Below are 12879 nucleotides of genomic sequence, written 5' to 3'. Positions count from 1 at the left end.
TTTAAGAGTAGAAATTCCAAAGTGAAGGTTTTATTCTCCTGCTGGTAAGTTTGGAATTTTTTTTAATTCAAGAAGATAATGAGCTATCACAAAGAGACATACAGGATAGTTGCAGGGTTTCAATGTTTTCGAATGATTCTGAATATCTAAGATATTTGTCTCATGTATTACAGAATAGTAGTTTGCTACTTTAACTGTCTGAATTCTAATATTTTCTAGAATATACTCATGTAAATATGATATAAACAAAGTGATTTAAATAATTCATAACATTTCCAGAAAAACATTTCTGGTAGTTTTTTATACACACACACACACACATATGTATACATATATAAATGTACAAAACACACATATATGTATTTTTTTTTCACAAACTATTACATTTTGCTAAAACTCGAAAATGCATTTAGTGTAAGATGTTCCCACTTTTAATCCTATAGATTCTTAGAAATCTGAAGAATATGTGTCAAGTTATTGCAAGGGATTCATTTGAAAATTAGCACTCCAAACTAAACCTGTTAGTCTCTTGGAAGACAGAAAGCTTGTTCCAGAGCAAAACCTTCCCTTAGGGTTTTTGAGAACCAACCCGGAAAATGATGTTATGACTTCACTATAGGATTTGATAGGTTGTTTTATCTTCCTTCGAAACTATTAGTAGAAGCTACTGTGCCACTCAGCTGCAGGGTTCGTGCCAAATAATTCTGTGAAGTCTCAGGGCAGAAAGATCACTTCCCCATTCAAAAAAAAAAAAAAAAAAACAGAACAAGAAAGGCATCAGAGATATTTATTTCCTGTGTGGTTTTTAATTAAAAAAGTATTTTTATATGCTTCTTAGAAACTTCACCCCACAAGCTTTAAAATAAATGTAATGAGGTATGTATGCTTCTGTGTCCCTGTGTGTATACATGCATGTCTATATATGTGTTTTAGTCTTTTAGGAAGCTAAAGCCCAAGTGTCCTGTATCTTTAAACTTGTGGTAACAGATGGTCAGTTGGTGCTAATGTCAATATCATTTTTTAAAAGATAGACTTGTCAGTGTGGTTTAGTGTGTTTATTAAATGGAACAAAAATGATTTTATGTCATCCTTCACTTAATTTCTTTATATTTTTCTGTTTTAATATATTCATCATGCTGATCAATTTTTTATTGTTTAAACAAAATAAGAAAAACCTAATATTTTATCGTTTTAAAACACATCATTATGGCCAAGCCTAGAGCCAATGCAAAGTTAAATTATTCCTCTGAGCCTTCTCAAAATTATTTTATTAGTTTATTTTTAAGACTCCACTTTAGGGACTACCTTTTTAGTCCAGGGCTATTATAATATTTCTCAGAACTACAGTTTGTTGTACCCTTAATTACAATGAAGTTTTTATCTTTCTGCCTGGTGAAATTCCAAATTAATTGCTATTTTTTACCAACATTAAAAAAATTTGGTACTCATCAACCAAATGCTTATTTTGACTATGAATTATTGATTTTTTTCTGCTATTTCATCACACTGTGCTTTGAGGCCATTCTTTTACCTGAATGTTTCTATTTTTTCCTTAAATAATTATCTTCTGTATGAACACAATTTACCTAACTATGCTGATCGTGACATTTTCTTGTTTCTTAGCATCATTTAAATGTTGACTAATTTTTTCTACTTAGAGAATTATTTTTGTGAACTGTTCAAGTAAGAATTAGGTTTGCCAGTATTTTGAGATGGCCTGTGAAATTTACATATTGATTTGGCCCTGCCCACATGAGAACTGTCTACAAATACAGAGATGTTCTCTTTAATTGGCGATTCTAGCATGACTTCTATTAAACATATAGGTAAGATTATTTTCTATTTTTAATGCAATATTTTTTTTATCCTGGCTTTCAATTTATTAGGTCATGTGGTTTAAGTCTAAACTAAATTACTCTGATACTCAGAATTTCACCTTTAATAATGTTCTTGAAATTTTCTTTTAAAGGTGACATTAGAAATCTCCATTTCAGTTTTTCAACATTTCACTGGCATTACATGATGCTCTTGTCTTTTGCAATTTAATATTCTTTTAAAATTACACAGATATTTTTATTACTGCATGTGAAGTCCTTCCTCAACTTATAAAACAGGTAGAACATACTAAAACTTTAATACTTCTATAAGTAATGAGCTAGCAACTGAAAAATAAATGTTCATATATATATATGTATGTGTATATATATAAGCATAAGTGTGTATAATGTGCCCGTTGGCATGTATAAATCTCCATGATTAGTATTCCCTAAAGATTAAAGTGAAGAAATAAATGCTGCCTAGTTTTACATTGGTAACTAATGTTATGAGATCCTTCATAGGTCATTAGAATGAAAGTTTATATTTTATTTAATCTAAAATAATTCTGTTGATTGCCACTTACAGAAAATGTTCACTGTTCATTGCCTGTCTGTTGTGTCTAGATATTATTTTGCTCTTAATGTAATATCAGGGCAAAATTACTATTCAATTTGTACAAAGATTTTGAGAAGAATATGTAGAACTGTGTAGGTCCTTCAGTCAGTCTGCTTGAGTTATAGCCCTTGTTCTGGCAAGTACTAGCTGTGTGAACTCAGCTAGTCATCTAAAGAGCCAAGTAAGGTGCTATAATTAGTCAGCAAGGTAATACATGTGAAATACTTAGCTCAACACCTGGCAGGCAGTAAGCTCCCACTATGTGTTACCTGTGTTATTATATGATCATCCTTGTAATTTATGAGTCTTTGTTCACCCATTCAATCTAGAATTACAATGCAAGTTATACTAAAATACTTCTTTTCGTTTGCTGAACTGTAAAACACTTAATTTTATTTTAAATGGTATCTACTACTGTAAAATATTCTTCTATCTGCATGTAACTCTACATTTTAAAGTTTGATTTGATCTTCAGCTTAAAGGGTAGTATATTTTATAGGTTACTCCATTTAACAAAAAAGGACAACAGTAATACAATGATTATGTCTTGCCTAGTTCACAAATCCTACTAATAAGGCAGTGAGCAGTACTTGGGTCATGTGATTCCTATTCCAGAACTCTTGTTACGCATCTGTCATTTGCTTCTCAAATATGTTGCAATATTTGTTACTCAACTTACTTTACTCTTCCTCTTTTATTTCACAAGTGTCAAATTCCATGAATCGGCTTGTCTAAAAGTACTGTTAAAAGGACTTTTTTTTTTTAACTGTAAAAATGCTAAAAGAAAGTTTATTATTTTTTTATTCTCAAACTGGAAAAAGGCTTTCAAAGCATGACACAATCCCCAAAATGAAATGACTCAAAGTTTTTTGTTTTTTTGAGAAATAAAATTAAACTTCTTCTGAAAGTAGTGTTTTAATGTAAAACAGGGTTCCTTGTGTGAACACAGGACAGAACAGAAAATGATTTGGATGACTGTTTCCTCACCTCTTCCTTTTTCTGTTTTCAGGGACAGGGTCTTGTTACATTGCCCAGGCTGGTCTCAAACTCCCAACCTCAAATGATCCTCACACCTCAGCCTCCCAAAGCACTGGGATTACAGGCATAAACCACTGCACCTAGACCCTCATCACTTCCAAAGATGGTCAGAGAACCATTCTAACTGCAAAAAAAAAAGGAGTGAATTCAGAAATGGGTGCCTTGGGGCATGGGCTTATATCCCTCAGGGAACCCCATGGAAGAACAAGGCTAAGAGACTGACCGAGGAGCCACCAGTTTTTCCTTTGTTTTTTTTTTTTGGAGGGGTGGGATTGTTGTTGTTTTGAGACAGAGTCTCTGTCACCCAAGCTGGAGTGCAGTGGTATGGTCTTAGCTCACTGCAGCCTCTACCTCTCCAGCTCAGATGATTCTCCCACCTCAGCCTCCTGGGTAGCTGGGACTCCAGGGATGCACCACCATGCCTGGCTAATATCGGGGCGTGTGTGTGTGTGTGTGTGTGTGTATTTTTTTTGTAAAAAAGAAAGAAATAATAATAATAATTAAAAAAAGAATGAAGGAAAGGAAGAAAGAGGAAGAGGGAGAGAGAACAGAAGTGTTGCTTTATTGCCCAGGCTGGAATGCAGTCTAAAATTGGGTATTGAAAACCACTTTTATACCAATAATTGTGCTTAATAATGGAGACAGAAAAAATGCGGGAAGAAAATAACAAAGAAGCAGCCAACAAATATTTCATTTAAACCTGTAAGTAGGTGTGATGTGATGCTGATAAGAGTGTATATTTTGTGTATTTAAAGTGGAGAGTCCTATAAATGTTAATTAAGTCTACTTGTTCCGGATCTGAGTTCAAGTCCTGGATATCCTTGTTAATTTCCTGTCTCGTTGATCTGTCTAGTATTGATGTTGAAATCTCCCACTATTATTGTGTGGGAGTCTAAGTCTCTTTATAAGTCTTATGTATCTGGGTGTTCCTGTATTGAGTGCGTATATATTTAGAATCATTAGCCCTTCTTGTTGCATTGATCCTTTTACCATTACGTAATGTCCTTCTTTGCCTCTTTTGATCTTTGTTGCTTTAAAGTTTATTTTAAAATAATGACTCAAAGTTTATAGAATAAAAATGTAAACATTTTTGTAAGTTACAACCAAAAATGTAAAAATTGTCAAATTGTAAAAAAAATTTCAAATGTCAGAAGACTATTTTCCTACTAATTAATAAGAAAGACACAAACCAATTTATGGGGGAAAAAACATGAAAAAGGACATTGTTACAAATGTTTTGAAATAAAAATGGCTAATATACTTTAGGAAATTATGAAATTACTGGGGGAAGGTTAACACACACATTTGTTACTTCTGAGGAATAGAATTGGGGATTGAGGCTTCTCATTGTATACTTTTCTATAATTTTCAATATTTCTTTCTCTCCATACTTAATACATTTTCTAAAATAAAATTTTGCAAAATAGCCAATGATAACTGTAGCGATTATTTGTTGTATTTTGTTTTTGTTTTTTGAGACAGAGTCACACTCTATTGCCCAGGCTAGAGTGTAGTGGCTCAGTCTCAGCTCACTGCAACCTCTGCCTCCCAGGTTCAAGCGATTTTCCTGTCTCAGCCTCCTGAGTAGCTGGGATTACAGGCAAGCGTCACCACACCTGGCTAACTTTTGTTTTTTTTTTTTGGTAGAGATGAAGATTCACCATGTTGGCCAAGCTGGTCTCAAACTCCTGACCTCAAATGATCCACCCACCTCAGCCCCCTAAAGTGATAGTGTAAGCCACCAAGCACAGCAATAATTATTTGTTAGACAAAAACTATGTCAGGCCCTGTGCTACATCTTTCACATTATCATTTTTCATCTTCACAGCAATTCTGTGAGGGAGATATTTCTACTGTGTTTAAGTGAGGTAAAGTAGTTAGCAACAAGTCATACAGTTAGGAAGTGATGAATACCAAATTCACACTCAGATTCCATTCATTTTTTTTAGCAGATGTTCTTAATCTGAATCAAACCATTACACATCCATGGTATGAACAAGCAGCCTAATAGCCTCTCATTTCCACTCATTCTCACGATTTTTAAAGCATTATGGTTATAATATTCATTGTGTCCATTTGTTCAACTTATTACCAACTATGAGCTTGTTCTATGCTATGGGAGTTCAGTAGTGAATTAAACAGACAAGCATCCCCCTTTTTAAAGAAAACAGCAGTCTAGCAGGTGCAAAGACAGGACGAAAACAAAAGTCAATTGGCAGAACTTCTTTGATGGTGATAAATGACCTGTGGAAAATAAAGCAGAGAAGAGAGAGGGGAGGAGGCTTGTAGGAAGTGGGGGTGATGAAAAGGGGAGTGTTGTTTGAGTGACTGCTAATTGTCAGGCTCCTGTCAGGTATTGTATACTACTCATCTCTTAGCTCTTATTATTATTCTTTTATTTAGTTTTCTCTGTTCTTTGATTATGAAAATAAGAGCAATTAATATGTTAATTAACTTGATTATGGCAATCATTTTACATTTGACATGTGTATACACATGTCAAAATGATTCATACCTTGATAAATCTGGAAAAAGAAGAGCAAGCAGTTAACTTCCAATTGCAAATCAATATAACTAGGTAGCCTGATGATTTAAATTATGTCCTTCTGATTTCTAACCCTATGTGTTCTCTTGCCAAAAAAAAAAGTCTCCAAAGAATTGTGCCTAAACTGACTTAAGTAGATTGGAAATTATATCCTGTCATTCTAATAAATTAATCTAGTGTTACAGTGGATTCACATAAAGCCAGGTATATCCTCATATAAAACACATCCCTTCAGAATATGGTGGGTGCATAGTCTTTTAAAAAATGAAAACTCCAACACTCTTTACTCTAAAATGGATGTAGCATTTTGCTGCGTTATTGTTTAAGGTATGTGTTTTCCTCAAAATCCATGGTTGCAGATTTGACTCAGTTGTGTACTTTCGGGTCTTATGTGCTAAGCTACTCAGGAACTGTTGTTGTCTATGGGATTGAATGCTTAACAACTGTCTCTGGGAATATAAATTTGATTCTTTGGACTGCTCATGGGACTGTGTGACATTATCCTCTCTAGTGACAGAAGATTTGGATCTCATTAGGCTACTGATTAAATAATACCCATGTAAGTTCGATGCCAACTTAGGCATCTATTTTGCATGTATTTTTTCTGAAATATCCTTCTCTGATTGTGATCATATTTTCATTATAATTTATTCCTTTAATATGTTTAAAATATGCTCTTTTAAATTGGTCTTATCTGAACCCTTGTATTGGTAAGCTGTTTCTGCATTGTCCTATTGGAGTGCAAATGTGTGAGAATTAAGGTTGAGAAATATGTCAAAGTAGCTTAAATACAAAATAGCTATCTACAAAGTAGATATTCTTAACTGAAATGATATTAGTCTTTATACTACCATTTTATATCATGCAACCAAGATAAAAGGTCACAGTTATTTCAGGGAATTGCCTTCTTAAGTTTTATGAAATCTCCGTAAGTTACTCTTTTCTAATGGAAAGCATTAATTATAAAGAAGTTACACACAGTCATTTCCACTTTATTCTAATTAAGTGTTTTTAGATTAAAAAAAGAGTAATAGACTTACAATATGTTTATGACTTATTTTTAAATAAATGTGTCAGTAAAAAATACCCTGGGGGGGGAAGAAATGCTTGAGGAAAAAAACAGTGTTTGGGGTTCTTTTTCAGTTGTATGGCACTGCTTACAAATGAAAGGATTCATTGTGTGCCTCACATGCCCAGAAAAGACAGCACAAGCATTCTAACTATAAGGACTAGCTTAAATATGATCTAATGAACTAAATATATTTCTGCCTGTTATTCTTAGGTTGCTTTATTTCTAAGGTTGTTTGAATGCATTTATCCAGCTGTTCTATCAAATACATGCTAGGTTAACCCTGTGAAGTTTTCCTATATGATCCTGAGAATTTCTTTGTAAGAACAGGGTCTTAATAATGAAGGTCTTTTCCCCAAAATGTAAGGCCTTCTATTTTGATTCAATATCAACATAATCCTTTCTTTTTTAAAGTGACTTAAGTACTTTTTTATATTAAAAGATTATCCTCAATAGTAATTCTACTTAGACATATTTCAGTTGAAGAAATTTAAGGAATTTATTTTTTGTAGAAGTACTGTGCTTTGCTCATGACATTTTTGCAAAACTAACAGAAAATGATAAACAGTAAAGAACTTCTAGCTAGAACAATAGGCTGTTTCCTTTTTTTAAGTCAGTTTATCATCTTTGCTGATTGACAGTCTCCAGTTGTTTTCCAAATTATCAGGCTCAAAGTATTTCAGAATTATGCTGTATAAAAAGTACATTTAATTTAACCTTAAAGAAATAAGTTTTGCAAGCTCAGTCAAGACAGGGAAGTGAGAATATGATTATTCTTCCCAGTTTACTCTTTCCACCCCCTGTCTCGGTTCAGCATCTGGGGATATGTTAGGGGAAGCTCAGCAAGTCAGTTCCTTTTGTTTTCCTGGCCTCTGACTTATTTGGATGGGAAAATGGCCAAAAAAAGAAGTACTGTCGAATATCTCAGATATAGGTAATGAGTCTTCATCAGAACATAAAAATAGACCTTTAGCCATATCAGTAATGTGCTGTGTGAGGGATTTTTTTTTTCTTTCAATTCTTCTGGCAACAAACCACACACTGGGATCTGACATTGTAGAGTGGATTTTTTTTTTTTTTTTTTTTTGGGAGGGAGGTGTGGTTGCATATTTAAACTCTCACACATTTATGTAATGAGGGCTGCAGCATAGAACTTTTATGCAGAATACCATTTGATTCTATTAAGAATTGTCTGTTCAAATGTTGGACCATTTGATTGAAAACTCCTTCTTAGCCATTTTAAAGGTAAGTCGTATGATTCTTGTTTAAAAAAGATCCAGGGATTTTCCCATCACCCAGATGATGGGAGATGACACTTCTGTGTAAATACTCCTATGAAGTTATATAACAAAGACAGGAGAAAAGGTAGTAACTCTTTTCTTAGTCACTGGGCTTGATCTAAAAATCAGGTTTGCATTATTTTCAAGTTATCAGTCTTTATTTTATAATTAGAAAGTATTAAAACCATGTCCAATGGCATTTCACACTGTATCTATAAGTTAATATTTAAAGTGATTTGCAATTCCATTTGGATTATTATAAAACTCTCATTTTATACTTAGGCAATTTATACATGATGTTTAATTTAAATGATGAAAATCATTATAATGCCAACCAATATAATGAGATTAGATGTTATAAATGACTTACAGCTCTTAGGTCAACATATTCTCTAATATGCAGTTGTTAATTATGTATTGCTTTACAGAGTTATTAGCTTATTTAATTTTCAATCTGAATTGCACAGCTTTTGGTGTACCTGACTTGCTCTAGATGATCAAATGCAATGTGTATTTTGGATATGTGTTTTTTAAGTGCTTTTCTGTAATGAACAAAGATATTGTTACTGGAAATAGCAAAGTATATTACTTTTAAATAATCTGAAATTTAATCAATGTAAATTAGTTGAATAAAACTAAATCAAAATTAATGTTTTTTTTTCCAATTCAGAAAGCTTATTACAAATATTGCTGAATTATTTTCTTAGATGATAATACCAACTTGAAGTAAAGGATAAATAAATTTGGAAGAATTAACTAAAAGCCTCAATTATATTAACTAAAATTATGAATAACTGTAAATGGCATAAATTCCCTAGAGTACATCTCAGTTTCTGGAATAATCAAGTAGCATATTGAAATCTTTTTTGTAAAGATTTGCATGTACTTTTTAGTCTTTTTCTGTGAGGTTTTAAGTCAATAATGTGTTTTGAAGCTAAGAAAATATTGCTCTAAATACTGGTTTACAAGGAAACCAAAATGAAATATTTAAAAATATTTGTTACATAGAAAGTCCAGTGGTCCTTTGGAATTTATGAGAGAGATAAGAAATAAAGCAGAACTCTTTTAATTTATCAGACTCATTATTGAATCAGAACAATACCAAATAGAGAACCATCAGATAATGGTTAGCCTGAGAGGAATATTAATTACAATTGAGGCACTTGCACAGAGTGTACTGAATTTGGAATTTACCTCGGAAGTTATAGTTGCCGCCCTATTTTTTTTAGGAATTTTTTTTTACCTTGTTTACTTCAACACATTTGAAACCTGTGTGTGTGTATTTCCTGTGTGTTTCCTGAAAGTTTAAGATAATTCTGTAACTATCTTCAAATCTAATCACAAGATGTTTTTGTTCAGTAGTCCAAGATATGGCTAATATTTCAAGTAGCATTGTTCTAAAGTAATAGCTGTCTTTCCATTTGCATATTTTATTTTCATACATAAATGATCACATTTCACTATAATTTAACTGTTTTGCAAATAATCACTTCTAGTTTTGCAAACTATACACATTTATTAGATTTTAAAAATTCTTGGCCAATATGAAATCACATTTTACTGCTATGGTTTGAAATGACACTTTATAATAATATTTCAAAATAACATCTATCTACAATAGAAATATACATTATTTTACTTCATTTAATATTTGTAACCTTATTTGATGTAAATAAACTCATTTTAGAGAAAACTGTATTACAGACAAACTTCAATACACCCAGAACTGAATCTACGTTTCTTGGCTTCAAGGCCCAGAATTTTAGTGATTACAAATCTTATAGTATCTTTCTGTTTATAGCAGAATTTGGGGTGTGGAAAAAAGACATTAGCATTCTTGTGCGAGGCTCAAAAATTAAGAATCGTTCCAGATAATACTCTTTAAGTCAGTGTGAACTTAAGAGAATAATTTCAAACCTGTAGTAATCCCTGGTTCACAAGTATTTAAAAGATGGGACTTGTATCTAGAAGGATCCCAAGTATAATATGTAAAGTCCAATGTATTTATTGCATTAATTTAAGACTACCATCAAAACAAGTTTCAAAATGCAATATTTGAGAAGTATATAATTATTTTACATTACACATTTCTACAAAGTTTTTTCCCATTGTACTTTTTTGCCTTCATATATTCTGATAGGATGGAAATGGACATGAGATAACTTCAGTAAGACAAGATGTTGGAGGTCTCCTACTCCAGTTATTTGAAAATTATTTGTGCAGCCCTTGAGTTCTTTGGAGATGACTCAGAACCCAAGTGAAGTGTGACTGGAAAAGGGAAGAAGAGTTTCTGCTCCTTCCTTTTACCAAATAGCTCTTCTCTGAACTATCTTTACATATTGATATTCTCCATAAAATTAACCTTGAAAGGAGAATTCTATCTAAATACAATTTTATAAAGACTGACCTAATGGCCTTATGTTGATGAAACATAATTATAGTTAAATGATTTATTTGCACCCATTTATACTACCATGAATTTGAATCTACATTTTTACTCATGTCTAGGGAACCATGTCTTTATAAACATACATAGTTATGATAAGAATGTGAAAAAAGACTTTAATTTTAAAAACTAACTTGTATACTCATGTAAACTGTTGAATTAATTCCCTCAACTTCTTCAAAAACTAGATTTTATGGATAGATTCTATATTTTTTAGGTAAGGAAAACTCTCTATCAAAAGAATGCAAAACAGAAGAGTGTGGTCTGGTTTTTTATCCTAAGAAAAAGTTGGAGGAAGGCTTATACATAGAAAAAAGGAAATTTTAGCTATCTACTGATCAGTTAAAAAAATGTCATTTAGGTCTGACATTTATGGTACAAGTACCCTGGAAATCTAGAACATTTTTCAAATTTCATAGTTTACATCCCAGCAGATGTTACTTCTGAACCATGCCTTTTCCGGGTGGAATTTCCCAGGGAACACAACTTATAAACACAAGGGATTAATTACAGATTCTCTGGGGACTTGCTTTAATATTCTGAACTCTTTACTGAAGAGGCTTCTTACATCTCAGTCTAATGCGGGTTTTGCAAAAAGTTTAGTCTCTGTTTCTACTGAGTTCCCAATATAGTGGAAGGATATTTTGCTTAAAAGTTCATTATAGAAACACTGTTGACCTGACAACCAAAAAAAAAAAAAATTTAGAGTTATATTTTTCCTCTCTTTCAAAGATGACCCAATGGAATAGAGTCCACTCATGAAATCTACAAAATAAATAGGATTCATAATCTATAAACTAGACAAAAGACAACTGAGCTTCCTATAAAATCAAGAAAGGCATGTAATTAGTTGCCTGTAAAAACATGTCTTCTTATTTTCCCTTCTTTACACAAGTCTCAGTTAGTTTTCTATATCTTGGCTTTCTAAATTTAAGTTCTTTAAGCAGTAAGTGAATTATTACAGATACACTATCAATATCTTGTTTGTTTCTTACAAAGGACAAATAACAGTAAAAAATAAAATGTAATCTACAATTAGCAAATAAAATTAATTAACTATTTTAATATATAAGGAGTTGTGTTATTTAAAAAATGGAGTAAGCATGACCCAAATTTTACGTGCTCTAGACAGTTAAATTTGGTGGAATGGTGGAGAAAAACTACATTCTTTCTTTGAAGATAAATATGGGTGGAAAAGCTGTTGACTACAGTGTGGTATTTAACCTGAACTTTTCTCTTTTGTATTTGGTGCATGTCTTATGTAATATGTTTGGTCCTCCTTTGCCTCAGGTGAATAAAACTAATTAGGATTTTGTCACATGCAAGTTAAGGATAGAGTATGATTATAATAACAATACTTCATTATTCATGGTGTCAGGGCACTGAGTGATAATAAATGAACCCAACTAGTGTCACCTATTTTGCCCATTCTCAGGGAAAAGGTATAAACTTAAAGTAATAAGAGGGAATTAATCAGTTGAGAATTTGAACAAGTGGACAATTTCAGTTTCTGTCTCTCTGTCTAGCTCTTTATTCAAAATATTGGCACATGGATGAAGTTCTGTTAGATTAATACTTGTAATTTTACTTATATGCCATCCAAACTGAGGTTAGATTCAGAACTGTCTAACCATAGAATTCAGCAGAATAAATTACTTGATACTTCTGTTTTCTACTGTATGTGACTTTACAGCAGTGGGGACCTGTACACTATCTCACTTCTGTTTCAAGTTCGCAGCAGAGCTAGGTAGTACCCAGGCCTGTCCATTGCTTAGCAAATCTGGGCTCAGAGTCCATAGAAGTCATCATAATTTGTTTCAGGTCTAGAGAGGGAGGTCTTGGAGAGCATGCACTACTCCCTGGGTTCTCCGGTGATTACTGTCAGAACTCTCTACTCCTTGTAGAAGCCCTTCTCTGTAGTGCATGGAGCTACGTGGATAGAGAAGAATGATTTTGGAAAAGGCCAGATAGATTCACAACTATGTTGTGGCATAGAATCTGGAGAAGGGCAAATATATGCACATATAGCTATTCTAAAAGCAATAGATTTATACTTTTCAGTCATTTT

The 12879-nt window shown here is 32.6% G+C and overlaps 1 protein-coding gene across 9 annotated transcripts in view; it reads left to right on the top strand.

Annotated features, from left to right (window-relative positions):
• Nucleotides 1–12879, top strand: part of CD36 (CD36 molecule) — a 79253-nt gene that overhangs the window by 34022 nt on the left and 32352 nt on the right. For 2 of the 9 annotated variants that reach the window (XM_037736550.1, XM_017523120.2), the window contains exon 1: nucleotides 6450–6575. The exons of 5 other annotated variants lie outside the window; for them this stretch is intronic. The gene's annotated coding sequence lies outside the window, so the exon portion shown is untranslated. Of the gene's footprint in view, nucleotides 1–6449; nucleotides 6576–7969; nucleotides 8331–12879 lie in introns of those variants that run through there. 2 more of the 9 variants (XM_017523121.2, XM_017523116.2) reach the window with 1 other exon arrangement.

This window comes from Cebus imitator, unplaced genomic scaffold (assembly GCF_001604975.1).
Source record: "Cebus imitator isolate Cc_AM_T3 unplaced genomic scaffold, Cebus_imitator-1.0 Scaffold26, whole genome shotgun sequence".
In the NCBI taxonomy this organism is placed as follows: Eukaryota; Metazoa; Chordata; class Mammalia; order Primates; family Cebidae; genus Cebus; species Cebus imitator.
Note: the sequence above shows the minus strand (reverse complement) of the source record. Positions and strands in the feature narration are given on the sequence as shown.